Below are 24,374 nucleotides of genomic sequence, written 5' to 3'. Positions count from 1 at the left end.
ATCAGAACAAAAGCAAACTATTCTTTTCTTAAAGCTGGGGTTTGTTTGACGTGATCCGAGGAGTAGATCAGGTAACAGGCTCTGGCTAGCACTTCCCCAAGTGCTAGCCAGAGCCTGTGAGGTTAGTGAATTTCTGCTCCTGAAGGGAAGACAGATTCTATTACATGGACTCAGGAGACCTCCTACAAGAAAATAGAATGTGACTTGTTAAAAGCCACAAAAGTGATACCTAAATCAGTCCTGAGATGTATGAATTTCACCAGTACAAATCAATAATTATTTCTACGGAAGTCTCACTTATCTCCACATCTACTACTTTCCTTTCATCTCTTTAGTTATTTTAACTCTACAAAGTAAATCATTCTATTTGCACTATAATACACATGGGGATTATTTTCAACCAAATACCTAATAAACCTTGATTCTTAACAAAAGTATAATGTTAGACAGAGTGAACTAGGGAGGTAATAGGAAAGTATACATCCTGTGAAGTTGCAGTCTAATTGAAGAGAAAAGACTAACACATAAACAGGTTAACTATCATTGGCAATAACTAGGTTAGCATCATGAATAAGATGTCTCCACCCGGGGCTTTGCAGACTTCCTGGAGATAGGAGGTCATCTGTTGGTTTCTGTTGGTATGTGAGTCCCAGGATCATTAAATAGAATATCTTTATGACCACATACGGTCTCTGCACATATAGGTAGCAAAATATCTCCTTTCTGTGTCTCAGTTTCTTGTGGCTATACAGGTAAACCCAATCTACTATCAGTATGTACCTGATGCTTCTCCATATCAATATAAATAATAATTGCCAATGTCACATGATATAAATTACCCAAGTTCTTATTATTTCCATTGTGGAGAAAGCTCCAATGAAAAGCCAAAACCTAAACACAAGAACCTTTATGTATAGCTGCCTAAGGGAGAAAGTGTTTAAGGCAGACCTCTTCATTGTTTTAACCATTGGGGGGGGGAAACATTACATTTCTACTACATTTGTGGTAAATATGTTAATTTAAGTCATGATCACTTTGAAAATTAACTTATTTTCTTTAAACATGGCTTGATTTTCCTCCTTCAGTGAGCTCTGTGACTAGTCAAACATATAGTTTATAGCTTCAGTGCAAACAGTATCTTGACAACACAGAGGGAGTGCTTTTTAAGTCTCTCTCTTGTAACCCTAAACCAGCTGAATCTATTTTGCTATGACTATTAAGAACACACACACATACATACAAATAAAAATAAATAAAATAAAAAGAGATTTTGAACGTTAATTCAAGAAAGGAAACCATTCTTTTGAAGAATGTTCTAAGCAGATCAAGGAAATAGTTTCTTTTAAAAGGAACTTATACTTTTAAAATTTGCTAATACACATTCAAAATTTTTCTTTCCAGATTATTTTTTCTTAAAATGTAAAATTTATAAATTATAATTATTCAGAAAATATATTTTTATATATTCATATATGCTTACATTTAGAGTAAACCACATTTATATATGGAATATGCAAATGGTAATTTTTATGACTAACAGATTCTCTTTAATATGCAATCATGCATACATGCATAATTTATAAGTAACATACCTATTCACAATACCAAATGCATTTCCTTATTATTATTATTATTTTTTAAATTCATTCTTTATTTTCAACTGAAATCAAATCATTCTTTCACCAGGGATATTTTCCTCTCTCTTAAAATATATGAATGCAGTGCTGAATTCCTACAATTATCTCTAACAATTCCTTTGGAAAAGTTAAAAATGCAGGGCAAAGGAGAGGCCAAAAAGTTATGTTGGACGTGATATATATTACTTATGAGCAATAAGAGAGAGTAAAATAGTATGTGAAGTGATCATTTGAAATGTTAAGCTTTGAAATATTTGCCCATAATGTTATTTTAACATAGTTGGTTGCACTGAATGGATGTGACTCTCTGTCCCAAGTGATACTTCCTGGGAACATAAAGTGTCTGCAGGTGTTTGCCTCCAGGTAGGTCACTGAAAGACAATGCAAATGAGGACAATTTCCCCAGGAGCAGCCACCGTAGAAATTAACAAGCAGAAACCTGGTGGACGCTGGCATCCTCTCTCTAGCAAGATAAGTTTTGGGGCACTTTAGAATTTGCCCTCCATTAAGTCCTGGATTGCCCCATCCCTCATGTGTGCCACCAGTTCATAAGCAAAAAAAAACGAAATATTAGGAATTCTCAATTATCCACCTTTAGAAATCCACTTTCTGTTTTATTCAGGGCATATTTGATATCCCACTCTGGCTACTGACCACCATCAACTGCAGCACACTCCTCCCTGTCACCTGGCCAGCCCTTGGCAAATAATTTAAATACTGCTTAAAGTAAGCAAATCTCTGTCCCCTCCCCCAATCATATACATTTCTGATTTAAAAATAATCTTTTTTTTTTGCAACAAATCTTGTGTTAGATTATTCAAAACATTAAAATAATGTTTTATTTTGTAGCAAATCTTGTTTTTGATGATTACTACAGATACTACTTCACTTTGAGCACTTTGTCAGGACAGATCATTGGGAAGAGGTAAAAGGGAGAAAGAAAATAATGTATGCAAATAAGTCAAACTTTTTATTTATATTACTCATTTGATTCTCTTCAAGGTTCCATGAGATACATACGAATGCCCCGTTTCACAGATGAGGATACTAAGGCCCACAGAGATTGAAAAATTCCCTGAATATCACAGAGCTAGAAGACAGTGATATCAATACTTGATGCCAGGTTTATCTGACTGTAATGCACTTACTCCATTACAAAAAAAATGTGGCCTTGGCCTTGTTTGCATATGCAAAGTTTGCAACTGGATTGGGAAATCACAAAAGAAAAAGGGTGCCTTCACAGTGCCTGTAGAACTCATCTAATGAAGTAGCTCAGATGAACAGATGCTTCTAGATTTGCTATGGGGTTAAGACCCAAGAAACCCATGTTCATTGAAAATACCGCAAGTCAAAAATGCATTTAATTGATCTTCCTTGATCTTGGGCTCTCATTGCTGCTCAGCCTGCTCACTCTCATTCTGTGAAGTCTAAGCTGGTTACACCTCCCACTTCCCTTTGCTTCTAGCTGCATCTTTGTGACTCCCCATCATGTCTGAACTACACCTGGTTCAGGGCTCCATCCTGAAAAAAATATGCAGTACCAAACCAGTGAGGCCTGCTGGGATATCTCTTTGGTGCACCTCGCCCTGTGCTCTCAGGGCTCCCATACCTACAGCTGCAACCACAACCTGTCCGTGGGCATGAGCCCCACCAACATGTCCAAAATACTAAAATGCGCTGGCAACGAAGCAATCACTACCCCAAGAGCTGAAGCTAATGTGGACACCTTGGCACTAGAATTTGAAGTTCCAAATCAAGAAACAGTTTCAGACTATGAAATGAAGTTAATGGGTTTGGATGTTGTACAACTTGGGATTCCAGAGCAAGTGTATGGCTGTGTAGTAAAGATGCCTTCTGGTGAATTTGTGCATATATGCCGAGATCTCAGTCGTATCAAAGATGCTGTTGTAATTTCCTGTGCAAAAGACGGAGTGAAATTTTCTGCAAGTGGGGAACTTGGAAATGGAAATATTAAGTTGTCACAAACAAGTAATGTCAATAAAGAAGACGCTGTTACCATAGAAAGGAATGAGCCAGTTCAGCTAATTTTTTACCGAGGTTATCTCAACTTCTTTACAAACCTACTCCACTCTCTCCCACAGTAATACTCAGTATGGCTTCAGATATACCCCTTGTGAAGAGTATAAATTGCTGATATGGGACATTTAATGTGTTATCTAACTCCCAGGATGAAGAAGGATCTTAGGCATTTTTAATATCCAAGAACTTTGAGAACTGCTTCTAAGATCCCAACATGCCCTAAAAAGTGTCTCCTGTCACCAAATGTGTACCTCTGAGTACATATGGAGATCACATTTTCTGCAAATAACCTACTCCCCCCCACCCCATTTTCTACAATTTAAAACATAAAGTCTGAAGTCAAAGCTGGTCTTATTAACCTAGAACTACTTCTGCCTTATCTACAAATACTCTATAGAATTTTTATAGCAAAGGGTTTTTTGATTATGAATACAGTTTTAAGAAGCATGTTTTCAATTTAAATAAAAGTTATTTGAATTTCAAACATCAAAAAGAAAAAAAAAATGCATTTAAGACCCTAACCTACCAATCATCATAGCTTAGCCTGGCTTACCTTAAACATGCTCAGGATACAATAGCCAAAAACACTGGCAGCAAAGTACACTAGAGGACTGGCGGTTTACCTCGTGGGTGCCTGCCTGGGAGCCATGGCTCACTGCCTCTGCTCAGCATCACAAGAATAGCCTACTGCTGCTGAAGACGGCTTGGCTCAGTGGATAGAGCATCAGCCTGCGGACTGAAATGTCCCAGGTTCAGTTCTGGTCAAGGACATGTACCTTGGTTGCGGGCACATCCCCAGTGGGGGGTGTGCAGGAGGCAGCTGATCAATGTTTCTCTCTCATCAGTGTTTCTAACTATCTCTCCTCCCTTCGTCTCTGTGATATATATATATTTAAAAAGAATAGCTTACTGCCTATCAATAACCTGGGGAGAGATCAAAGTTCAAAATTTAAGGTATAGGGGGTTGAGGATAAATATATGATACCTTAATCAATAAAGAAATTTAAATTTAAAAAAATTCAAGGTATAGCTTCTCCTGATTGCATATCATCCTCTTTTTCAAAGTCTAAAAACTATAAGTCAGGGATCATCTGTATACAATACAACATATATACTAAAATCACTCCAATTTAACAACTACCTAGAAATGATATGACCTGTACATCTACAGCACGTCTGTCAATCAAGTCTGGGTGATGCAGAGAGAATGGAGGACATATCCTTCCTGAACATGCTCTCAGCTTTCTGATCATGCTTTTTCATACATTTCCTCCTAATATATGCCATCACAGGTAATAAAATAGGAACTAGAATTCTACAACACTGAGCAAGGAAATGTCCTGCTTCGGGACTGCATAGCAACCAGATGTCCACAGAGGAAGGTCTGGGAAAGACAATTAAATACAGTACTCTCCCTCCAGGGCAGTATTGATCAAAGGAGTAACACATATACATGTTTCATCATTCAAATGCTAATGAATCTATAAACCTCATTATTTCTTATCTATCTTTGAGTTTCCACAGCAGTTTTTGATGACATGCTGTATTTCTGACAGTAATGTTTGCACTTTTTATTCGAATTTTCTAGCCCAATAACAGACAGGAAACCTTTAGTAAAAATAAAATTTTAAAAAATTCCCTAAATATGGTACCAGAGCATGCATTATCTGCAGACTGAGAATAGATACTAACTTTTCAACTCTGCTTCAAGTGTAACTGGTTTCAAACAAGGCTTATTACTAGGAACAGCAACAATAACAACAAAACATTTACTGAGACACCAAAAGACATTTCCTATGAGAATTTTGAAATTCTCAGAAGGTAAATACTATGAAAACATAGTGTCAGAGGCCTTAGTCACAACAGCTAACTAGCTCAGATATCAATGCAGAAACAGGATGCTCTTTTTTTTCTTTCCTATTGATGTCCTTCTCTTCATTACACTTTTTAAAGTACTTTTGTTGTCATTGTCAATATTTATTTGTTCTCAGAGAAGCAGTGGGATATGTTGGAAACACCAGGATATTTGAAGTCAGAAAGGTCTGGGTTCAAATGTGTCCTGCTACTTACTTGTAAAATGACCTTGAACAAGGTAATTAATCTGAGCCTCAGTGTTTTCACCTGTAAAATGGGGTTACTAATTATTGGTGCTACTCGGGTGACCTAATAAGATTTGCTCAGAATTTCTGAGATGTGAGTTTCTTTCATCAATTGTGGAAATCAGTGTTATTAATGTGTCTAGTATTCATTTGTACAAATGGTACTAATAATATTTTTTTAATTCTGAGCCTTTAAACAGTTGTATTACAAATATGGAATATAATCTTGCCCAAATGTAATTTCAATGCCAATGAATAGACCAAAAATATAAATAAAATTCTGTTGTTTCACTTCTGAGACTTTACTCTACACCTAACTTAAGGTCTTTTGCTAAAAATGAGATTGGTTATAGCAGTTTAATTTTAGAAGATTATTTATTTTTATTTTTTTATTAAATTATTATCTGTGTACATATTTTAACATTGCCCCCCCTCTCCCATACATATCCTCCATCCCCCAGAGTTTTGTGTCCATTGGTTGTACTTATATGCATGTATACAAGTCCTTTGGTTGATCTCTTATCTCCCCCAGATCTCCCTACCCTCCCTGCTGTAATTTGACAGTCTGCTTGTTGCATTACTGTCTCTATATCTATTATATCTTTTGGTTCATCAGTTTATAATGTGCTTTATTATCCATAAATGAGTGAAGTCATGTGGTATTTCTCTTTCATTGACTGGCTTATTTCACTCAGCATGTTCTCCAATTCTATCCAGGTTGCTGCAAATGATGAGAATTCCTTCTTTTTATGGCAGCATAGTATTCCATTGTGTAGATGTACCATTGTTTTTTGATCCAATCATCTGCTGACGGGCACCTAAGCTGTTTCCAAATTCTAGCTATTGTAGATTGTGCTGCTATGAACATAGGGATGCATATATCCTTTCTGATTGGTGTTTCTAGTTTCTTGGGATATATGCCTAGGAGTGGGATTACTGGGTCAAATGGAAGTTCCATTTTCAGTTTTTTGAGGAAACTCCATACTGTTCTCCACAGTGGTTGCACCAGTCTGCATTCCCACCAGCAGTGCACGAGTGTTCCTTTCTCTCCGCAACCTCGCCAACACTTGCCGTTTGTTGATTTGTTGATGTTGGCTATTCTGACAGGTGTGAGATGGTACCGCATTGTTGTTTTGATTTGCATCTCTCAGATAATTAATGACTTTGAGCATGTTTTCATGTGCCTCTTGGCCTTCCTTCTGTCTTCTTTTGAAAATATTCTATTTAGGTCCATTGCCCATTTTTTAATTGGATCATACATTTTCCTTTTATTTAGTTGTATAAGCTGTCTATATAGAAGATAATTTATAACAAAAATAGTTCATAATTGTCACAAGGACAGAAAATATAATAAGTGGGGTGACTTTGGAAAACATTAAAATGACACAATAGCAGAAGCTATGTAGGCAAAGGAAAGGAATGTTCTGTAAAAGATACAAGAGAGGTCACATTCTAGGGGAATTTCAAACATGAACTAAGTGGACTTTATTTTACACATGTCAAATATGTTCTCAGATATATGTTCATTTTTCTATATCAATAAATCTTTCAAATTTGGCTATAGAATAGGATTGTGAGTTTCTGAAAGGGGAGACACAACTGTCAGGCAATTGGCAGAATTGTCAAGATATTCAGTGTTTAGAAATCTAGGATTTTCACGAATATGGCCCACGTGCAGAGTTTGTGAGAAAATTGCCTACTTGAGCTAGCATTTGAAATCATTTCTGATTGTGTGCCTTTCCTACATCTTCTAAGTTTAGGGCTTTAGATAGCTAGGAGTAAACTGTTTGTAAACAAATATTCACATGGAGTTATTTGACTTTAGTCATACTCCGACACTCCTGGTATAACACATATGCCATTTATACTGTAACCATATAAGTAGAGCTAGAGATATATGTGAAGGTATGGATAGAAATGGAACAGTTGGGGTAAAAAATAATTTTGTAAGTGAAGGAAAATTTTTTTTCTCAATGTGTAGAACTATACTATCACAGCCAAAGAATTATTTAGGTATATGTTCTACTCAGCTTTAGAGATATGAATGAATGGAAAAGGAAGAGCAGGGAGGTGAAAGGAGAGAAGAGAAAGATGAGAGTGACAGAACATGAAAAAATATTTTTGCTCTTTACAAATATTCGGGACTTTTTATTATGTGACATTTCTCAGTGGTAAATATTAAACATAGTGGTCAATTTTTAAGATTAACACACTTTATATCTATAAGTTAATAAATTTACGTAATTTTTTGTGTTTTTTGCTATTTTCTGTCTGGTACATCTATTCCCTCTATGCCTTTAGCATTTTGTCCTGCAGTGGCCTATGAGAAGACACTCCAATCTTGGGTCTCATTAGAAGACCAGCTGACTAGTGGACCATCATTTCAACAAGACTCATTCACTGGGTCTTTCTTTGCACACATATCTCATTATAGATTTACCCTGAGTACATTATAAATGATTAAATCATGTTAACTTTACTGGCTCTTACAAAATAAGGTTATTTTTCTCCAAGAATTTGAAATCATCATCCATTTAAAAAGAGATGCTGATTATCAATCCAAAACAGAATAGCAGTTACAAAGCAAAGATTAAATAACTGTGGGCATTCACCAATGATTTCCAGAATACAAATGATCACGTGAAATAATAGTTTATTGTACTAAGTCATTTTTATCCAACTTTATCAAGTGTTCATTTTAATAACGTTCACTACCTTATTTCCACCATTTACATTTAAAATGCAAAACTTATTTTTGTGATTCTACTAAAGATCTTATATAGAACCAAGGAAAACTACTATACAAATGCCATTACCTAGAAGTTTGAAATTCTAAGACTACAAAAGGGTTAATTAATTACATTATCTGTAGCATTACCCAGGCTACATTCTGCCTGCGAGGCATATGGATCCACTCAGCTGCTGAATTTGAAAGAGCTGTGTCCTTTTCATGCAGAAGAAAAATCATCGACATAAACCTCTTCCACCCCCAACATAAGCACTAGATGTTTATTTTTTACCTGATTATTTTGCTTCTGGTGAGATAAGAACCAACATTAAATAAGTACCAAACTATTTCATATCATCCTAAAACACCGCATCATATATTCCAACCAGTGCCCATTTACTGAGATTCTATTATGTTCTAGACAAAATGCTGGACATGGGGGTGGGCTGGGAGATTCAAAGATAAATGAGACTCTAAGCCTATTCACCAGAAACTCATATCAGAGTAAGTTCATAACAAGTTAAGCAAAAAATAAAACATTGACAAAAGCATTCCAATATTTTATTTATTAGGAAATTAATGGTGGCCCTGGCTGGTGTGGCTGTTTGTTGGAGCTTTGTCACATACACCAAAGGGTCTCAGGTTCGATTCCCAGTCAGGGCACATATCTAGGTTGTAGGTTTGGTCCTCCATTGGGGCTTGTTGCATAGAAAATGCAACCAATCAATGTTTCTCTCTCACATCTAGGTTTCTCTTCTCTCTCTCTCTCTCTCTCTCTCTCTCTCTCTCTCTCTCTCTCTCCCTATCCTTTCCTCTCTCTAAAATCAATGAATATATCCTCAGGTGGAGATTAAAAAAGAAGAAAGAAAAAAGAAAAAAGAACAACAACTTAAGGGTGATGTGTGAATTATTTCCTTAACTAATTTATATGGTACAAATTAATCCTATAATTGTTTGGTTCATTTTTTTTTTCTCTCTTTCTAGTTTTACTCCTTCTGTAGTTTCTTTTTACTTTTAATCCCTAAAATATATATATATATATATATAATAATCCTCTAAAATGCACATAGTATTATGGGGGGGGGGGGGAAATGCCAAAAAAGCAAAGGGAAATTCAGGGTAGACAAGCAAATAGGACAAATTAGTATACCAAGGTGTACACCAGAAACTCCTGAATAAAAGTGGAGATGGTAAATGGGCTCTGAGCTCTCTAGTGGTCAAAGGTGAAGGAGGCATAATTCAAAGTTTCCAAAATATTGGCAGCATTTCCGCAGCTTCTAAGGACCAGCACAACTTCTCTGAGAGGTAAGTTGAAGGTAACATTGAACTTGATCTACAACAAGGGGCTGTCCTGGAGTAGCAGATAATATTCCCCAAATATCCAATCCCTTGGCAGAGTGTAGGTTTTGAATGTGAAATGTTGAAGTTTGTGTTGCTGTACAACTTTTTATTAGACAAGCAATATTTAACTTAATAGATCAGATGTTATTTTACTTTCTATTTTCAAGATACATTTTTTTAAGTTGGGGTTTAGTTTATTTCTACATAATAATTTATTTTTTATTACTATTCAACCATATTTTTGTCAAAATTATTATAGTTTTAACATTTAAATTTGCATAAATTTGTTTTTACTTGGCATTCTATAATAAGTCTATACTTTTTTTAATTGTTGATTTGTTTTAAGAATTTAGTATTACTTTTAAGAATCCTAAAATTTTTAAAAAATAAAATACTATATTATTACCAATGTTTCTATATTTCATATTATAAATATTAAAAATGTTCTTGTCCTTTTTAAACCCAGTGTTCCAATTATCACCCAACCTCTGTTGCCTCCACTGTCAACTCTAACTCTGTCACAAACATGCACACTGTTTTCACCAACCATCTGAGTAGAGAGTGCAAACTCCTTAAATTAAAAAACAAACAAAACATAAACAATAACAACACAAAATATTTTACAAATTTACTAAATAAAACCTGTTCTGTCCACTTGTCCACCACAATAGGATGATTGCCACTATGTGACAGGTTCACAGACTCAGAATTCCATGGACATTTAGCACAGACACAAGGATGAAAGTGTAACAATGCTAACACTATTGTTGGAAAACTTGGAATTCAACTTAAAAAACAAACTAACACACAACTGTATTGTTTGTTCACTTGCAAATTTACCTTTGACCATTAGGCAAGTCACCAAAATTCTTTGTTTTTTTATATGGATCTTCATTTTGTATATGGATCTGTTGAAATAACATTTTCTGGTTTTCATAGATGTTTTGTAGAATAAACTATTCATGATTATTAAGTGACTATGAAATTAAATGACAAGCATTCCTTGTTTCCAGAAGCCATATTGTTTTTAAACCTCAACTTCTGGTAATTCAATAAGAGGATCTATATGGATAAATTAGACTCAAGTAATAAAATAGCAGGTTACACAGCAATGAAACACCTAGAATTGGTCAAAATTGACCGTTTTCCAGATGTTTGGTCTGTATGAGACTCAATAACTACTTGTGTTATATATTTTATTACACTAATGAGAGATCTTTTGTTGTCATATAATAGCAGCCAATATGGTCATGTCAGGGATTCAGGCATTCCGGGGCACTGCTATATACCAAAAGTACAAAAAGATCTGCACAAAATATCATTTAAAAACTGAAAAACAAATCAACCAGTTTGGTGGAAAGTTCAGTCAACCAGCTTGGTGCCTTATAGATAAGACAATTTACGGAAGGACTGAAGTTCCCCTATTATATGTTTCAGAAATCTCTTTTGGCTCCCACAAGGAGTGGTGGGGGTCGGGGTTGGGAGGGTTCTTGGTAAAATGTGTACTTTGAGTCTAACCCAATAAATAAGTTAGATAGAATACATTTTCTGTGAGCACGGGTCATTTTCTACACTCTTGAGTTGAGCATGACCTAGAGATAAATCACTTTATCACCTCTTAGGCAAACTTCTTCGGTCTGCTATTTCTTAATTTATAACATGAGAAGGTTGCCTGGAGGAATTATGGCCTGTCACCTTGAAAATGTTTGAGCTCCCTTACAGTCACTAGGCAGCATTTATTGAGCGCCCACTGTGTGCTTAGCGCTGTGTAAATACAAGGTGTCAGGTTAACAAATCGCAATCCTTCTGGCTGCAAAATAATTTTTAAAAGCCTCGGCTCCATTAATATTCTGTGCCATATGGTGGAGAAAGGTCTAAATTCTATTGCTTTTGCTTTTACAGATAATTTATGAAAAAAAATGAAATATTAACTAGGAATGTGGTAGAATGGCTTTCTGTTTCGCTAGGAGATGACAAATGAAGCCGCATAGGCACACATTTGAATAAGGAATTATCAATCAACCTCAAACTTGACCCACAGCTGTCATCCCTACAAATTAATGTTTACCATTTTTAAGTATGTGCAGGACATCTGGAAACACGCAGGCTGTGGCTGGTGAGAAATTTCCAAGAAATAGTATATCAAAAGCTAATTATAGCAGCGAGCCCAAGTGTCATTTTGTTATGGTGAATTATAGACGGGGAGCTCTGTCACCGCAAACTGTTATTCATAACTAAATCATAATGCTTTTAAGTTTTAATTAATCTGCTTAGCTTTAGTTGCAAGGGAGAAGCTTGCTTAACTGTTAAGCCACCGAGGCTCTCCCGGGCTGCCCTGAAACTGCATCTGAGCACCTGAGGGAGTGAGACCACATTATCAGGCTGACATTGCGTCTATTAAAGAGAATTTCTTTTAATATGCCAGAGTCTGAGTATTCCTTTCTATTTCATTATCCAAAAACCAATTAATTTTCCATAAGAGCACCAAATTAATTACAAAATACTATGGAAATCAGAGATGTCTCTCCTTCCCCACCATTATGGAAATGCCAAGCCCCTCGGCAGCGAAGTCCTTCGAAGGTACTGGTTTTTCTCCTTAGTTTAACATTTTATTTGTGATGTCAGGAAAACCCAAAGAGCTGGCATTTTTATTTCCCCCTTCACATTTTTTGTTCTTCCCATTGCTTACTCAGTCCACAAGCCTTCTATTTAATCATCCTTACCCCGTGAAGGTGAGCTGGAGAAAGTATATTTTTCCATAAAGAAATCCCTTTTATTCAGTGTGACTTCTTGGATTTTTGTCTTCTCTGGCCATCCATATTATGAACTACTCATGGGCAGGGCCATGTTATAAATTTATCCTATATCCAACACCATCTCCTTCCAGTCTTTGGTAGGAACATCTATTTTGAATCCATCCTAGGGATTTAGCAAATTCTTATCAGCTGAAAGAAATCTAATTTTAAATTTGCAAAGAGAAATTAAAATATATTGAACTTGCAATCCAAAATAAACCCCAAAGAGAGACAGTAACAGAAACCTATAAAGTTTATTCACCAAGCAACCCACAGAAAAATAACAGCCATGACTTGTGGCTATTTAAAATTCTGTTAAGCAAACAAATTTTTCCTTCTGAGGAATTTACAGTGACCTTATATAAAAGGGGAACAGTAAAAGAAATGCCAAAAAAATGTACATAGGATGATACTATTTGATCATAACTTTTAATTTTATCGTCTCTTAAATAAAGGCATTAGCTGATCTTCTAACTTTTATTTAAAGCAGTAGAACCCTTTTCATATGAAATTGTGGAAATAACTTCTCTCCCCAAAAAAGTTGCTTGGATTGTAGCAGGTCCTGGTCCTGTGTTGCCTTCTTAGATTCCCCTTGGTCCAGAGGTGACACCCCCCACCATTTGAAAAAAGTCCTTGGTCTCTGAAAACCCCATCTGAATATGACTGGGAAAGTCTTTATGGGGACAAACCTACATCATACCTCCTCTGTTTCTCTGAAACACCCATTAGGATGACTCAGCAGGCATTTCATATACCTTGTCTTGATTTAGCATCATGGTCAGTGTCTTTCATCACTTTCTATCTTGAATTGATGATTTTTCTCTTAGAATATATGCCTATATTAGATGAACTTCAATTTACAAGTACAATAAGTATTTTCCCCATGGTTTTGTCACCATTTACCTAATTAGCTTCTAGACGAGTTTATGGTTAAACAAAAATACTGTAATTTGTGCAGCAGTAAACAATCATTTAAACAAGAGCTCTTCTTCAATCAGCTTTTAAAGATTCATGTGATCTAAGTTGAGAAAGACGCAGGTGAGGCCAACTTGGCCTTTTTCCCCAGAACCTCGGATCAGTTTCACTTTATTTAAATGGAAAGCCCACAGGTGTACTGCCTGGCTTCTGAGACCTCTTCCAAACTTCAGAATCTGCAGTTCTCTGGCAACGAAGCTAGTCTCCTACTCTACATATCAAATAATGCAGCCACTTCTATATCTGCTTCCTCAAGAGAGGTAGGGAATTAAAGAAGGAATTTGATTTAATCCTAAATCAAACACAGGAAGGCAAAATATTTAATTAACTTCTCTTTAGCAGGTTATTTTGTCTGGTACTTTTAAACATTATTATGGTTTAGTGCAGTCCCATCAAAGTGCCAGCCATACTTTGAAGCCTCAAAACATAGTCATTTAAATCAAATTAAATCGATTATGTAAGGGGCAACAGGATTCTGTGTACCCTATTTCTAATAAGGAAACTGCAGCATCGCTTTAGACACTTACAATATAAGGCCACTCTTTGTGTTGAGAATTCTTTAGCCCTCCAAAGCAGGTTTTGTCCCTATGACTCTGGAATGCAAATTCAGATGACAGAGATGTTAATGATTTTCTGATCTATTTTAGGCTCTAATGCTACCTCAGCAATGCCTGTCATCAAACAACAAAAAATTTAAAAACAAGAAAAAATACGCTTTTTAACAATAAGTTTTTACTAGTAGCTCTCTGCACGAATCCATGCGCCAATAGCTCTCTGCAGGGCCTGGCCTCTCCTCACCCGCTGCTCAGAGGCTCTCCTCAGCCCAGAGACCCATCCATGGCTGGGTGCTGGTTCCCTTCCCCTCCAGCCGTTCTGTGCCCACTGCTCAGAGCTCCTCAGCAGCTGGGGTAGAATGCTCGCGCTGCCCCGTCTCAGCAGCCACCTCCCTGAGACTGGGAGACTCTGGCAGGGCTGAGAGGACTGGGCACCACCATCTTGTGGCTATTGGCATACCATCTTTGTGACAGGGTGACAGTTAATTTGCATACTACCCTTTTATTAGATAGGATTGATTTCAGAGAGGAAGGGGGTGAGAGAGATATAGAAACATCAATGACGACAGATAATCATCCATTGGCTGCCTCCTGTACGCCTCCTATTGGGAATTGAGCCCACAACCTGGGCATGTAACCTGATCAAGAATGGAACCATGACCTCCTGGTACATAGGTTGATGCTTAACCACTGAGCCACACTGGCTGAGCAGAAAAATACTGCATTTTTCCATGTATAAGACACCCCCATGTATAAGATGCCCCCCCTCACTTTTCCAATCCAAAAATTAAGAAATCAATATTTTAAACATAAAACAGAACACATTTTTATTTAGTAATTACCGCAGGTAATGTCCATATACCAGTACTATGATATTATACATCATATCACTTTATTCAGCCTAGGTTACATCACTGCTCTCTTCTTTATCACTATTAGTTCCAGACATATCAGTTTCTTCAAGTTCTAGTGTATTACTGCTTTCTTCTAAGTCACTGTCTATTTATATGAGATCATCCTCAGTTCTGTCGATGGCATTGCTAATTCCACATTTATTGAAGGACTTCACAATCACCGCTTGTTTGACACCACCCCATGAGTTTGACACCATACCATACCAATTGCAGACCTCAGTAATTGTTGCTTTTTACACTTTTCCTGTTGGTGTCAAGTTATCACCTGCTTTTTGCATTCATCTACTCCATTCTTCTCTCATCAGGGCTTTAAATGGCTTGTTGATTAAAATATCTAGTGGCTGTAGCTGACCTATAAGCCCACCAGGAATAAGTGCTAGTTATATTTGATTGCCACTCTTTTTGACTTTATGTTAAATGTGCTCAAAATTGATCAAAGACAAGTAGAGCTGGCTTCTTTAAGAGCCCCCCAGGTCTTCTGGACCAAACCTTTGCAAACCAAATGGCATAATGTCTTTATTCAGTCACCCCTCCTCTTGAACTTGCACAATAATGCCAGGTGGTATGGTCTCTTCAGGATATTTTTTTCCCTCTTAAAATTAAGCATAGGAAGCATCTGCACAGCATGAAAGCACAGCAGCACAGTGTGTCTTTCATGGCCACTGTTTTGATTGCCACTGTTTTAATTCCTTTCACATCAACAGTTCTGTTGGAAGGCACATCAAAATTGAGAGGCATCTCATCCATGTCTGCAATCTGACTTGATTCAAAATCACATTTTTTTTCCTGAAGTTATATGGCATAGGAGTGAAACTATTGGAACTTATCCTCCTAAAATCGTAGCATTTTCTCAGCTAACTTTGTTCATGTTCCCATGGCCAACCCTTCTCTCCTCAGGAAACTGAAGCATCATTTTGCCTTTCCTGTAAAATCAACAATGTTCATTTCACTTGCAAACATTTTTGCCTGGCATTGAATAAGCTTGGTTGACACACATAAGCCACTCTGACACTGCTCCAAAATCCAAGTTTTAAGTCTCTGTTCCAAGTTTGCCCATTATGCTGGTTTTCCTCTTAAGGCCTTCTTCTTTCTTGGCATCTTAAGGAGTTGTTCTTCCTGTTTTCCCCACTGTCTAATCATACACTCTGGAAGTCCAAATTGTCTCTCTGCAGCTCTATTTCCATGTTCTTTTGCATAGTTGATTACATTCAGTTTGAATTTTGCAGAGTAAGACAATTGCTTACTGGTATTTATCTTTTTATTTTTTGACATCTTTATGGGCTCGGAATGCTCTGGTCCCTCTTGCATCTTCACACTCTCCACCTCCACCTCCACCTCCACCTCCAATTATGGCATCAGTTGACACCAGTAACAATAAGGCTCATAATTGGAGGAATCCTGTTTGACAAGGCATGGGCAGCTAAGCACTCACTCAGCTGCCTCCTCAGCTGACTTCCATGTACTCATATAAGATGGGGGAAAAAGCGTCTTATACACAGAAAAATACAGTAAGCCTTTTGATTTCTAATACAAAAGAAGAGCTAATTCTGGCATCATAATGGCTAAAATGCTGCTTAAATTTGCATCTGCCTCACAGCCAACAGCAGAGGACAAGTAGTAACAGTGGTGGATAAAGAATTAAAACATCTGGAGACATTAGGTTCATATTTTCTCTTAATAAAATTACATATTTGAGCCTACAATAATGAGCCTCCATCAGAGCTTCTCTGAGTTAGCCACTCCCTTAGAATCTACTTTCTTTAATTTTAAAAAAAGGAGCTGACAGGAGCAGTTTAGTGCAGTTCTTGCCTTTGTGTCAGCTTGTGGCTCAGAGAGGGAAAGGGTTTTTCCCAGGAGTCCAGCAGATTACCTCACCTGTGGAAACACAGAAATGAGGAGACATAGCAAGTGAAACCTGCTGTAGATAGCAGCCCCTATTTATGTCATGTCTAAGAGCAACCATGACACCAAACCTGAAAAACTTCCTGAAGGACATTGCCAGCAACTCGAAGTCATCTTTTAACAGGAGGGAGGAAAGAATACCTGGCCATAAATTACATTTCAATGGCCTCACATTCCAGAGTACCTGATTTGAGCAAATAAGACCACAGACTTCCTTTTAAAATATATATATATTTATTGACTTCAGAGAGGAAAAGAGAGGAAGAGATAGACCCATCAATGATGACAGAGAATCATTGATTATCTGCCTCCTGCATGCCCCCCACTTGGGGACATCCCCACTGGCAACCCAGGTGTGTGCCCTGACCAGGAATTGAACTGTGACCTCCTGGTTCATAGGTTGATGCTTAACCACTGAAGCCGATGCCAGCTGGGCAAGACCACAGATTTCAACCACTTCTTACAGGCTGATCGTCAGACTGTTACAGGGAAATCCCTGTTTGGGCTCCAATTTGGACTGCCTGTTTCTGTGTCCAATAACGAAGGCAGGGTTGAATCATATATGGCATTTATTGAGAAGGCTAGCCAACCAAGAAGACAGGGTGCTTACAAGCATTCAAATCCTGTCTTAACAGCAAAGTGCAGGTGACAGGATTTTAAAGGGAAATGGGCTTGGGTGAGGTAGGGAACGGAATGCAACTACATGCAGTCCTGGAGGTCCACAGACATCAGCTATTGCCTTTGATGAGATGATGATGAGATGATGTTTTGATTCCTGGTGGGTTGATCTGACCATGCTTATTGCTTCTGCTTGCTGCATTCACAGCTGAGTCACTTCTTTAATTGCTTTGCACAGTCCTTGAAAAGGAAACTTAAGAAAAACTTAACCCCCTATTCACATATAAGAAAGTTAACCCCTTATTCAAGTAAGTATATGTGTTCTAAGATTTAAAATAACATGATATTTTTTATATTACCGTATTTTCTGGCGTATAAGACGACACTGTGTTCTAGTAAAAAGCCTGCTCAGATTGGCCAGAGTCAGAGAGGCAGTCTATTAAAAAAAAGAACTGGTGTTGCCTCGAAAGTGGGGGGTAGTCTTATACAGCAAATATAGGCCTAAACCTATGTTTTAACTGTAAAAATTAGGGGGTCGTCTTATACGCCGGAAAATACAATAATTCAGGTGCTCTATCTATCAGATTATAAATCCTCCTATCAAGACATATTATAAAATAAGGAAACCAGCAGAACAGAGTTAAATAGCTCACCTGGGGTCACACAGTTAAAAAGTGAGGGACTGGGAGACAACATGTTCTTCCAATGAATTGAGACTAAAAATAAATCAGATTACTAGATTAAGTTTAGTTTGCCAGGTAAGTGAGCTTTGAGGGCTCAACAAGATATCCCATGAAAGGAGGCCTCAGCACAGTTTGTTACCCGGAAAGAAAACTCACATTTATTCACATTCACTCTAGCCTCCTTTTCTTCCTCATTTCCTACTCTCCTTACTCCTCGTGGCTATGCGTCCAATCCACAGCTTTTCTTTGAACTTTTTCTAACTTTAATGTGCTTCTCTGGAGATTCTGACACCTGAAAGTGTAGGGAGTGCCAGATGCTGAGACCTGACACAGTTAGACAAAGGGAAGATAATGCCGTCTCTTGTTTGAACTGCCCCTTTTGCCTGCCAACCTTTTGGGTGGTCCTCTTTGCCATAGAAAGCTGTGTGCAGTCAGGCTAGATTTTGTAACTACTAGCACCAGGTCACCAACGTCTGCATTTCACAGCCTTACTTCCCTTCCGGTCATGTCTTACCTATGTGCACAAATCCACAGGCTTCTTCAGCTGAACGCTACAGTTAGCCACTGGGACATCTAGGGCAGTTCCCTGTAGAATTCTAGGCAGAGGATCCTCTGTGGGTCATACACTGTTATGCATTTGTTTAATCTCTGAATTTATTCCTCTTCTCAGCCCTACTTAAATACTTAGAAGTCTTGACAACAATCAGATCAGCTCCTTCCCTTTATGGAAAGTTTTCTTGAATTGGTTTTGGACTCAGTTATGATTACTACCTTCTGAATCATGATGGGTGGATTAAAAAACTGTGGTGCATCTACACAATGGAATACTACACTGTGGTAATAAAAAAATTAAAAAATAATAAAAAAAGGAATTCTTACCATTTGCAACAGCATGGATGGAACTGGAGAGCATTATGCTAAGTGAAATAAGCCAATCAGAGAAAGATGAATATCACATGTTCTCACTCATTTATGGAATGTAATGAACAACATAAACTGATGGAAAAAAAATAGATCCAGAGACAGAGAAGCATCAATCAGACTGTCAAACCTCAGGGAAGGTAGGGAATGATGAATGATGAGGATAGGGGGGAGAGATCAACCAAAGGACTTGTATGCATGCATATAAGCCTAACCAATGGACACAGACAGTATGGGAGCAAGGGCATGGGGGGGGGGGGGAGAAGGGTTGGGGGATAATGGGGGAATAAGGATACATGTAATACCTTAATCAATAAAGAAAATAAAAATAAAAGTAAAGAATCAGCTCTTTAAATCAAAGGAAATGTGTTTCTTTTGTTTGTGAACTGCATGTTCTAGGATACAGTTCTTGTCCTATATGAAAAGTCTCATCTCCAATTCTTAGCACTCGTATAACACCCTGTCCATCTAAGTTTGAGTAACTAAAGACATTCATTATTATTTCTTGGCCTAACTTTACTACTTCCCCAGAAACTTTAAATGCTTCTTTTTCAGATTCATCAATCTATTACACATTCCTCTTGTTCATTATATATTACACTGGCTTAAAATGATCTTCACTGCCTTATGGACTTTCTTTTTTCTAAGATTACTCATATTTAAAAATAACTTACTTTGTTAAAAAACAAAACAGTTCATAGTATCAAATGAAAAAGTACAAACATGAAGACAAAATTTTTAATTCAGATTACTCCCTGCAAGCACCTATTTAATGTCCACATACAAAATGTTTTCTTTTTTTTTAAATGTAATACAACTTTGTGGCATGCCATATTTTCATGTTAATAAATATTAAACATTTAGGCTGGTACCTACATATATTATGAAAATAGTATAGTAGTAAGCATTTCTCACTGCTAAACATTTTTCTTTAACTAATTATCCCTTAAGACAATATCAGATAAGTAGGTCAATAGGCTGTTCACTTTTAGGGCTTTTCTTATAGACTTTCTCACTTACATTTCAGAAAAGTATATCAGCTTGTATTCTCATATGCACTGTGTCATATTTATCCACACTCTAGGTAAATTGGATATTATTTTCACTTTTGCCAGTGCTATATCATTTTAAATTGCATTTTCTTAATTATTTAAGAGAATCAACACATTTCCTGTGTTTTAACTCTATTATTGCTATTAAGTGATTCATGACAAAGGTGGCCTCTTCTGCTGTCACTTCATTCTCCTAAGTCTTAAAGAATTTTTAGGTTTGAATCACTGTTTCAAATCTAAAAATTTGTGTTTATACTGCTAATTGTGCCATGACCTTTTTTTTTTTGGCCAAATATTTAATCTGCAAATATGATTGCTATTGCTGCTTTTCTCGTGGAGTATTTCTACTTTTGCATTCTTTCTTGCCTTTTGGGAGACTTCCCTCTCCCAGCTGATACTTGCAGTAAACTGAGTTTCCTACCAGTCTCTTTTTTCTAATAGTAGTCAAAGCCTTGCTTGTGGCTAATGTTGCAGGAAGAGTGTCATCCTGAGGCTGAGACCCTTTTACATACCGAGATGTCTTTCTTTCTGTAGAGTAAATGCATTTCACTTCTGTATTTCTTGTAGTACTAGCTTTCATGTTCAGGTCAAGCTCGTCTGAAGGATATTTTTTGCTAAGATAGGAATTTTTTAAACCTCAGCTCCTGTCAGGACTAGGTAATTCTTTTTTTGTGAGCACTGTCCTGTGCATTGGAGGATCACTCTAGGTCTTTACCCATAGGATGTCTCCAGTACCCTACAGGTATGACAACCAAAAATGTCTCCAGACATTGACAAATGTCCCTTGGGGGCAAACCTCCCAGGTGACAACCACTAGTCTAGGGGATATAAAGCTTCTAGCTATTTATTATCATCTTGGGTTCTATTAAAATAAGACATGGTGTCCTTCTCAAGCTAAGCAGGTGCTTTGAGCTCTTATCAGAAAATACCTACAGTATTGGCTCTAAGTTGTAGTTGTAAATTTTAAGATACACAACTCATAGGCTTCAAAACTAGAGTAACCCAGAAGGTGAGAAAGACTGGAGGTTGCCCATAGAAGGTGTTGTCAGTGTTCTGAGTTCACTCTATCCACATTATTTGGACTTCTGCCTAAATCAATGTTTCTCAAATAGCTATTCCTTTTTTTCTTTTTTTTTCAAACAAATACCTTTTGCTTCTCACTTAGAAAAGCCTTTCATTTTTAGGTTAAGTTTATAGAAGATTCAGCAAGAACTATTTATTGTGTGATGCTTTAAAAGAAAGAGCCAGGTAAAAAATATAGAAAGACACATTTCAGCTTCCTTTAAAGAATGGGGTGCTCAAAAGTCATTAAATTTCATATCACTGTAAGTTTAAGCAGATAGGAGATCACCGTGTTGTTGGAAGGAATCTCTGTAGTGGAAGATTCTAGATTCAGATGCCTTCTAAGGTTCTTGAAATTATAAAATCCAGAACATCTCCTTTATTGAAACCAAACATGTACCCTCTTTTTCAGTGGTATACTGTTTTGGCATATACAGTCAATGCAATAGTAACCTGGTGGCCTCACCCAGCCCTGGCATCTTCCTGAATGGTGCTCAACATCCAAGGTTCCCTGAACAGCAAGTGTCTACCCCCCCTCCCCCGCCCCATGTTGCTAAAGGTAGCCACAGTTTTTTATGCACATCCCCATGAGGATCCAGGCATCAAATAGCCCCAACTTTTCAACATACACAGAAAACAAAAACAAAAAACAAAAAAAAACCCAAGTAGAAAGTTGGGTAGACTAGCAGTGGTTTCCTAGACAAACTGGACAAGGAGATACATCATTCCTCCCTAGCACACTATTGGCAGGTCACCTAGACAACTTTATTATATAAAAGATGGCATCTAAAGCCATAAATTAATTACACATTGCTTACTCTCAGTCCAAATAGGCTTTAAAGAAGTCTTAAGACAACACAAATGGAGACATAAACATTAAATCTATTGAGTTTTTCTCATTAGTAGTTTCACTCCTACACAATTATGTACCCATAGAACCTGGATTTATGGTCTTATATTTTTCTCTAGCTTTTTTATAAATTTACATCATATTATTGTATTTCCAATGCAAGTATAAGCTCCCTGTAAATAGCAACTTTCTCTCTTTCCTAATATCATGAAACTTTCCTTCACAGTATATTTTTTTACTACTAGTTGTGTCCACATTTATTTGTGGATGGAGTTTGTCAGCTCCTCTGAACAGTATTCTCAAGTAACTGAATGCGAGAGGGCACAGGATCAATCTGCAATCTGATAGATAGCTCATCATCACAGCGCTGGGCTGCAAGCAAGTCCTCAGAAAAGTACTGTTGATTCATATTGATTTCCTTTCACTCTAACATTTTCTAAATTCAACAATGAGGTCAGTTAATTCCTTTTTTAAGGATCAAAAGTTCCATCGAGTTGTTAGATGAAATAATCAGTTGGTTGATCTTTAAAAAAAAAAAAAAATCACCAGGTAGGCACATCCTGAAATAAAGAAAACTCCATTAACTTTTGAGTCCCATTTGTTCCGTGTCTTGGCTTCCTAGTCGACTGTAAGATTCCTAAGTTCAAAACTGTTTCTTGGTTTAATTGCACACAGTACCTAGTAGAGCATGATGTACACATAAGCCTTCAGTGAGTGCCAACCTTCACATCCAGGTATGGCAGGTCCCCAAAAGAGAATGGTTCTTTGCTCATTCACCTGGGAGGACTGGCTCTTCAGGTGCCATTTCCAGAGAAATGCAACCCTTAGGTGGAGCTGGTAGGGGAAATCTGGAGTAATGAGTTAGGACACAAGTCTTTCACCCAGCTTTTATATTTTGGACAATAAAGAGTTATCTCTACCCTTGGTCTCTCACTGTATCTTATGGCTGATGTACCTACTTCTCATGTGAAGCAGGGTGGTTAAATTCAAACACTCTGAAGCCACATGAGCTCAATCCTGGCTCAGCTACTTACTAGTTTTGTGACTTATACAATTTCTCAAAGCCTTCGTATAAACATTATAAAAAATAATTACAATAATAATATTTTTCTCATGAGATTTTTATAAGAATTAAATGAGTGAATAGGTGTTGAGCACTTAAACTAGTGTCTTCCACACAATAAGCTCTTCACTATAGCTACCTTTGATAATGTACATGAGAGAATTAAAAGTGCTCTGTAATATAAAATGTTATGACTGAATCATCTCTTATGCCATAGATCTAACAAAATCTGACTTCAGAAATCACTTCCCCCATCTTCAAAGTGATTGTCATGTTACTAAACTTTTCTTGGGTAGCATTATAAAACAGGCTGCCTCAGTCTTCTCCCTTCACTGTAAACAAATATTGAAATTCTCCAACTTCTCAGGTAGGGAGGGAACTAATGATCTGAAAATCAAGTATAGAAATACAGCTAACCACCAATTAACTGATAACAATCTAAAACCCCTAACAAAATTAATGAAGAAATGATAAGACAGGATACTAGATGTGCTCTATCTTTCATCCAATGTACAGAACACAATGACATTCTCAGAATTGCGATGCTCCCAATCCACTCTTTTAGGACAATGACAAGGTAATGACAATGGTCTCTACTCCCTGCCTCCCATCTGTCTGGTCTCTTTTATCTGGGGAAAGGAGGCTCATAGGCTGGTTGCCTTTTTCCTTTAAGGTTGAGTTCTTCCCTTCATTTTTTTCTGATAGAGGGCAGAGTTTCTTCCCAAGTCAACGGCGGTCCTCAGACCCGCTGGGAGGGGGAGGAAAAGAAGGACTGAGGACTGTGAAAAGCAACCCTTAAAATCAAATTAAATTTCAATTGAATGACCTGAACTCGCAGTTTTAAGGAGCAAATGATGAGGTTCTGTATGGAGGTTGAGAAATGCAATCATCACTGATGGATTAAAGTAAATAGTGCAATGAACCTTCGTCCTCCTCCTCCTGTGCCTGAACCCCTCTCCCCTTGATAAATACACAAATCTACATGGGTGCACACCATTTCAGAGGGTAATTATCCAAACGATCTAGAACAAACAAAACAAGTGCAAATGTTATGCCTATGTTTAATGAAGACTTTGGAGTGGCTCAGTGAAGTGAAACTCATTCTGCTCCCGTCACGCTTCCCCATCCCCTGACCCCTCA

At 37.2% G+C, this 24,374-nt stretch overlaps 1 pseudogene across 1 annotated transcript; it reads left to right on the top strand.

The window, feature by feature from the left end:
• Positions 1-3,277: 3,277 nt before the first annotated feature.
• On the top strand, positions 3,278-3,853 carry LOC311625833 (proliferating cell nuclear antigen-like; annotated as a pseudogene). Its single transcript has one exon. The product of its transcript is annotated as a proliferating cell nuclear antigen-like (transcript).
• Positions 3,854-24,374: the final 20,521 nt, after the last annotated feature.

Source organism: Pipistrellus hanaki (assembly GCF_964339955.1).
Source record: "Pipistrellus hanaki genome assembly, chromosome: 7".
NCBI lineage: Eukaryota > Metazoa > Chordata > Mammalia > Chiroptera > Vespertilionidae > Pipistrellus > Pipistrellus hanaki.
Note: the sequence above shows the minus strand (reverse complement) of the source record. Positions and strands in the feature narration are given on the sequence as shown.